This window comes from Schistocerca nitens, chromosome 11 (genome assembly GCF_023898315.1).
Source record: "Schistocerca nitens isolate TAMUIC-IGC-003100 chromosome 11, iqSchNite1.1, whole genome shotgun sequence".
Taxonomy (NCBI): domain Eukaryota; kingdom Metazoa; phylum Arthropoda; class Insecta; order Orthoptera; family Acrididae; genus Schistocerca; species Schistocerca nitens.
In genome coordinates, this window is record NC_064624.1 from 191,845,061 (window position 1) to 191,851,788 (window position 6,728).

General features: G+C 40.9%; 1 long non-coding RNA gene across 1 annotated transcript; it reads left to right on the forward strand.

The window, feature by feature from the left end:
* Positions 1 to 505: 505 nt before the first annotated feature.
* LOC126213435 (uncharacterized) lies at positions 506 to 5,215 on the forward strand. Its single transcript, XR_007541169.1, has 4 exons — positions 506 to 3,058; positions 3,188 to 3,451; positions 3,689 to 3,892; positions 4,157 to 5,215. It is a non-coding gene; the product is annotated as an uncharacterized LOC126213435 (long non-coding RNA).
* Positions 5,216 to 6,728: the final 1,513 nt, after the last annotated feature.

Below are 6,728 nucleotides of genomic sequence, written 5' to 3' on the forward strand. Positions count from 1 at the left end.
CACATTATGTAGCCGTTTATATGTATGTGAAGCTGTGATCTCAGAAGGAACCATTTGAGGGTTGGATCCCCTCAGTTCCTAATCGAGGACTCACACTGCCTGGGCTACACCCAGGGTGTATCTTAGACTTGGAAGAGCCCCAACCGGATTGTGCCACTGACAGCCCTCCCCTGCCCATATGGGGCAGGGGAATGAAATCGCACTAAAGAAAAAAAATCTCAGAAGGATGTCATCTCCTTCATCAGGGCAATTTCCAGCACCTCCCCCTCCCGAATACTGAACTTCGCCGTGACATATACCCTTCCTTTCAACTGTAACCTGGCCTTGCTCGCTCCCTTCCCCAGGGACCCCTTTTCCTCTCCTCTCATTTTCCCAGAACGGATTTTTCTCGCCCTGAGTCCCTGTAACCACTCCTCAACTGTGTCCCTCCCACATCCTTCCCTCCACAGCCCTCTTAGATGCACCCCCACCTGTATCCCCCCCCCTCTCCCCCCTCCCTCCCATCACCCTCATCTCCATGCCCCTGGCAGATCCTGTGTTTTGCCCGTCGTCATCAGTGTGCTACATCAGTGTCGTGTTTGGTGCTGTTCTCCTGTGCGTCGCGAGCTGTGATTTTAATTGTGTGCTGGACTTGAGCATAGTGTTACTGTCGGTGATCATTATGTGCTACGCCGTCCATCGACACTTTTATGCTGCAGCCATACTTCGCATTGTGTTCTTTTAACTGTCACAGTATGTGGTTTTTTGTGCTCAATACTTTTTAAGGTTTTTGTCTTCATTTTACAGTCGCCCCCTTTTTGTCTGTTTTCGTCCATTGTGTTCCCCATTTTTTTTATATATTTTTGTCCGCTGTATTTTCTCCTTTGTAATTTTAAATGTCTTTCCCGTTGTATCATTATTGTCTTTTGGCTGAAGAGCATCGCATATGCTGCTGCCAGCTCGCCCCAGATGGGGAATTGAAATTCAATAAAGAAAAAAAAAAATCAGAAGGATGTACATTTTGTTAACAATGGAGGGATCCATGGGCAAGCTATAAGAGTCCAGGGCTGTGCTCTCTTGGTGAGAAGAAGTGTGCCTCTTACTGCCAGCCACCTAAAGATTTTACGAAATGTAGCTTGAATTGGTGCCCAATTTTTTTATGCTAGAGATTTAACATGTACCGGTCGTTGTTATCCTCTTTGGCTGCATTACAAATTAATGTAAATAAATACATGGTTATTACAAATGATTGAAGCGATTTCACAGCTCTACTATAACTTTATTATTTGAGATATTTTCACAATGCTTTGCACACACATACAAAAACTCAAAAAGTGTTTTTAGGCATTCACAAATGTTCGATATGTGCCCCTTTAGTGATTCAGCAGACATCAAGCCAATAATCAAGTTCCTCCCACACTCGGCGCAGCATGTCCCCATCAATGAGTTCGAAACGGTAAGGCTTCTGCTTTAGCCTTTTCCGTAAGATTTTCCAAACTGTTGGCTGTGGTACATTTAGCTCCCTGCTTGCTTTATTCGTCGACTTCCGCGGGCTACGCGTGAAACTTGCCCGCACGCGTTCAACTGTTTCTTCGCTCACTGCAAGCCGACCCGTTGATTTCCCCTTACAGAGGCATCCAGAAGTTTTAAACTGCGCATACCATCGCCGAATGGAGTAGCAGTTGGTGGATCTTTGTTGAACTTCGTCCTGAAGTGTCGTTGCACTGTTATGACCGACTGATGTGAGTGCATTTCAAGCACGACATACGCTTTCTCGTCTCCTGTCTCCATTTTGTCTCACTGCGCTCTTGAGCGCTCTGGCGGCAGAAACCTGAAGTGCGGCTTCAGCCGAACAAAACTTTATGAGTTTTTCTACGTATCTGTTGTGTGTCGTGACCATATGTCAATGAATGGAGCTACAGTGAATTTATGAAATCGCTTCAATCATTTGTAATAGCCCTGTAGCTACTGTATTTGTAGTAAATAATGTTGTTTGTAAAGCACATTTTTACCTTTTCTGGAGCTACACATTTCTTGTATCTTTTAATCCTACGCAGGGGGGGGGGGGGGCTGGCAGCAGCAGCAGCAGCAGCTTAATAAGCCGTTCTGCAGCCTACAGAAGAGTTCAAACATAATGAGAAGATAACAAACAATAAAAAAACCAGGTGATAAACCAGTACTTTCTTAAAAATTGTGAAATGGTGGAAAGTTGTAGAAGTTAAAATAGAAAAACATGGGGTTGGTGATGCTAATTAAGACACACACTAAGTAGACAGGCACAATTTAAAAAAAAAAAAAAAAAAAAAAAAAACATTGTAACAGTCTGGTTTTCGTTCACAAGAAATAAGACACACACCTACTGACAGTATGGTTTCTGTTCACAACATGTACAAAAGGGGATGCACAACACTGAAATTCACTTAAACACTGCACTATAGAGTAGACATCGACAGCAGACCAACACCAACAACGATAGTTCAGGTATACATGCCGACGTCGCAAGCTGAAGATGAACAGATAGAGAAAGTGTATGAGGATATTGAAAGGGTAATGCAGTATGTAAAGGGGGACGAAAATCTAAAGCTGGTATTACACGTCGGTCCGCCGCGAACGGTACTGGTCTGTCGCGACAGCCATCTAGTGGTAGAACAGGTGAAACTACGAAAATTAGCAGACACATTATCCGCGCACCGGAATAGAGAGCAATTCCCGTCAACTCGCGCATGCGCACTAGGCTGCGAAACTTGCGCATGCGCAGAAGTGGGTACCGCAGTCGCAGTGCTTTCTGCTTGTTGTTTGTTTATGGTTGGGTGTGTAGAGACAAATTACAGTTTTTCGTGTCGGAGATTTTCCGCATTTTTTTCAGTTAGTAGGTTTTCATAAATGCAGTAAAAAATAGTACTTTTTTTTTTGCCAGTTGACTTTCTTTTATACTAGCTGTTTGTGAACACTTATTGTTCTGTTTATTGCTTCATATTCTAGAAATGGAATGAACAAACAGCCTTTAAGCATCCTCATTCAGGTGTACAGCAAAGAAAACTGTATGTACAACCCGCAGGACCCGCTATATCATAATAAGGTATGTCAGCATCGTTTATTTTTGAGTAATATGCATATTATGTTACACGATGATTTTCAATTCGTATATCAATGCCTTAGCTTACGAAAGTTCGTGTTTGATTTCATTGCATCTCTTGCTTTATTTCAGAATGCCAGGAAAGAGAAACTGGCAGTGATAGGCAGTAAAGTTCACGCAGTTTTGCCCAACGCAACAGATGAGGACTGCAAAACTCTATTCATGTCACTGCGGTCGCACTTTTGTGGAGAGCTAAAAAAAATTAGAGCCAGTGAGGATAGTGGTGCAGGGGCAAGCGAAATTTACGAGCCTGCTGTGTGGTGGTTCAATGCTTTGAAGTTTTTGAAGGACTACGTGACACCGAGGAAAACAGTGACAAATATCCCAAGCCGTATGGTAAGTACGAACATTTTGTTGCCTTCCTTTGTAGGGATTCTGCTTTCTGTAAGACAGTTTATTCTGATTTCAGGTTGTAGATGGATATTCCAGCGCAAGTAGTATATATGCTTATATTAGTGAATGGTAATTTGGAAAACAAATCACACTTTAATACTACCATGTGTATTCGTATTTTTCAGTGTTATGAGCGGTTCACAATCTGCTATAGACTAACATGGGCCTTTAATATTTCAGATACCACAGTCACTCTCATCAAATCCATGTAGCACAACCACTATCAATTACTCTTATGTAAATATTTACCTACATTTAAATAAAAGTTGTACATAGTAATTGCAACAAGTGAATAACACATCAACTATTCAGAATACTGAGGTGACCACAATTACTGAAGAGACCATAGTAAATGAGGGATATATTGAAGATGACAACAGCAATGTAAGTGCATAAACAGTATTCTCATGTATGTAAATGACAGTTCATTAGGCATGAAGCTCTCTTGACCAAAAGAATGTAACACTTTGATTGTATTGTATATATTTGCTTCAACAAAATAGTACTTCACTTTCATACATGTTACTTACATTACTTGTATTTTACACAGAGAACTTTAAACAGACCACTGTAGTTTACATAACCACTTTAATGTTAGATGTTGTAATATGTATGTAGCACAATACTGTATCAGTTTTCTATTTCCAGTACTCCCAAGACATATTTACTGTGGAATTGTCAGAGGGAAGTACACCTGTGTCAACACCATCACCTCGAAGTGAGCAGCCTTATGCTTCAGCCAGAAAGAGGCGTAGGAAGGACACTGAGGATGAATTAGCCACCTCAACATTGTCAGTCTTAAGAGACATTAGAGTTTCAATTAGTGGCAGTAATGAAGATGACAAGTTTGGGCAGTATGTTGCTGCTGAATTGAAGAAATTGAAAAATCCAGCAATTAAGGCTGACGTGAAATTGAATGTCATGAAATGTATCATGGATGGTATACGTAAAGAAATCTGTAACTGATTTTAAAGTTAAGGCATTGCATTTCATTGATAGTTATTTTTAAAAAAACGATTGCCTTTTGTACATTATTACTGTTAAAAGTTGTACTTCTTAACGGCTTCCCACTGCCATGAAACATAACCTGTTGTACTAAAGAATTCACAAAATTTTTCGCGCACTTCCCTGGCACACAGTGATGTGCGATTTCCACTCTGCTGGGGTATGCTAGAGAGAGATTTCTCTCCTCGCCAGGAACCATTGTTTATGGTGCACAAGTCTGTGTTTTCTGTATCAGCAGCTGTCAGATATGTGGTGTCTGCCTCTTCAATCAAGTAGTTGTGCAGTATGCATAAAGTCTGAACAATTAATTCCACTTTCTCAACAGGTAGTCGAATTGTACTGAGAAGAACTCTGAAGCGATTGGCCAGAATTCCGAAAGTGTTTTCCACTACTCGCCTTCCTCTTGACAATCTGTAGTTAAAAATCTGTTTGGACTTCTGGTTCTGGCAGTCTCTGTAGGGTTTCATGATATATGGCTCCAGATGAAAGGCATCATCAGCAAGAACAGTTTTCCCGAAGTGCACTGCTGATCAGGCTGTTTGCATACACCCCACCATCACTCGCTCTTCCATTGCACCCAATGTCAATCAAAGAGAATCGGTACCTAGCGTCCACAATAGCTAGTAAAACAACACTGTGGAATTTTTTATAATTGAAGTATGTTGAGCCAGCAGTTCGTGGTGGGGCAAATGCTATGTGTTTCCCATCCATTGCGCCTGAAAATAAAAGTAAGTAGTTTTATGTAGCAGTACATAGACTTGCAGTGTGGGAGATAAAAAACTGCCTAAAGCTGAGTCTGGTGTACTTCATTAAAAGCATTTTAAATACATTTCATTATTATCAGATTTTCTCCATATTATGTAACTTAATTCTGTGGCTTACCAATGCAGTTTGGGAACTGCCACAGTTCATCAAATTCTTTGGCAATTTTATTCCACTCTTCTTCTGTTGATGGTGCATGTAATGTTATATACTTAATTACCGTCTGAATGGCACGTATAAATGCACACATATATATCTTCAAAACTTGAAAAAATAACACAAATGTACCTTTAAGTATTGGTCCTTTAAAGTTTCGCAAATTGCAGTGCATACATCCACAACAACTTTTGAAATGGTGGGCTGTGCAATTCTGTGGCTGAAAGCCAGACTCTTAAAAGATTTCCCAGTCGCCAGGAACCGTAATGTTACAGCCAGCCTGCAACGTAACAGGGCATGTAACGAATCACAAGAGGAGGAGGTATACTTGGAAAAGGCCGGGAGATACGGGAAGATTTCAATTAGATTACATCATGGTCAGACAGAGATTCCGAAATCAGATACTGGATTGTAAGGTGTACCCAGGAGCAGATATAGACTCAGATCACAATATAGTAGTGATGAAGAGTAGGCTGAAGTTCAAGACATTAGTCAGGAAGAATCAATACGCAAAGAAGTGGGATACGGAAATACTAAGGAATGACGAGATATGTTTGAAGTTCTCTAACGCTATAGATACAGCAATAAGGAATAGCGCAGTAGGCAGTACAGTTGAAGAGGAATGGACATCTCTAAAAAGGGCCATCACAGAAGTTGGGAAGGAAAACATAGGTACAAAGAAGGTAGCTTAGAAGAAACCGTGGGTAACAGAAGAAATACTTCAGTTGATTGATGAAAGGAGGAAGTACAAACATGTTCCGGGAAAATCAGGAATACAGAAATACAAGTCGCTGAGGAATGAAATAAATAAGAAGTGCAGGGAAGCTAAGATGAAATGGCTGCAGGAAAAATGTGAAGACATCGAAAAAGATATGATTGTCGGAAGGACAGACTCAGCATACAGGAAAGTCAAAACAACCTTTGGTGACATTAAAAGCAACGGTGGTAACATTAAGAGTGCAACGGGAATTCCACTGTTAAATGCAGAGGAGAGAGCAGATAGGTGGAAAGAATACATTGAAAGCCTCTATGAGGGTGAAGATTTGTCTGATGTGTTAGAAGAAGAAACAGGAGTCGATTTAGAAGAGATAGGGGATCCAGTATTAGAATCGGAATTTAAAAGAGCTTTGGAGGACTTACGGTCAAATAAGGCAGAAGGGATAGATAACATTCCATCAGAATTTCTAAAATCATTGGGGGAAGTGGCAACAAAACGACAATCACGTTGGTGTGTAGAATATATGAGTCTGGCGATATACCATCTGACTTTCGGAAAAGCATCATCCACACAATTCCG